The following is a 558-nucleotide window of genomic DNA, read 5'->3' as shown; positions in this document are numbered from 1 at the left end:
GATGGAGTTCGAATTTTGCATTAAGGGATAGTGTTAGTCCATAGATAGAAGGATGTGAGAAGGAGGGAAGTGATTTTCGAAAATTGAGTGAGAAATTTTGAAAATATTTTTGAAAAACATTACTTAATTTTTGAAAAAAAGAAAATGGAAAAGAAATCAAGTGATTTTTGAAAAAGATTTTGAAATTAGAAATCAAAAAGATTTGATTGAAAACTATTTTGAAAAAGATGTGGTTAAGAAGATATGATTGGTTTTAAAAAAATGTGATTGAGAAGATATGATTTGAAAAACATTTTAAAAAGATTTGATTTTGAAAATTGAAAACTTGACTAACAAGAAAAGATATGATTCAAACATTAAACCTTTCTCAACAGAAAAGGCAACATACTTGAAATGTTGAATCAAATCATTAATTGATAGTAAGTATCTTTGAAAATGGAAAGAAATTGATTTTGAAAAAGATTTGATTGAAAAATTTTGAAAACTTGAAAAAAAAATCTGATTTGAAAACAAAATCTTCCCCCTTTAGCCATCCTGGCGTTAAACGCCCAGAATGGT

The sequence above is a fragment of the Arachis duranensis genome, chromosome 9 (genome assembly GCF_000817695.3).
Source record: "Arachis duranensis cultivar V14167 chromosome 9, aradu.V14167.gnm2.J7QH, whole genome shotgun sequence".
NCBI lineage: Eukaryota > Viridiplantae > Streptophyta > Magnoliopsida > Fabales > Fabaceae > Arachis > Arachis duranensis.
Note: the sequence above shows the minus strand (reverse complement) of the source record.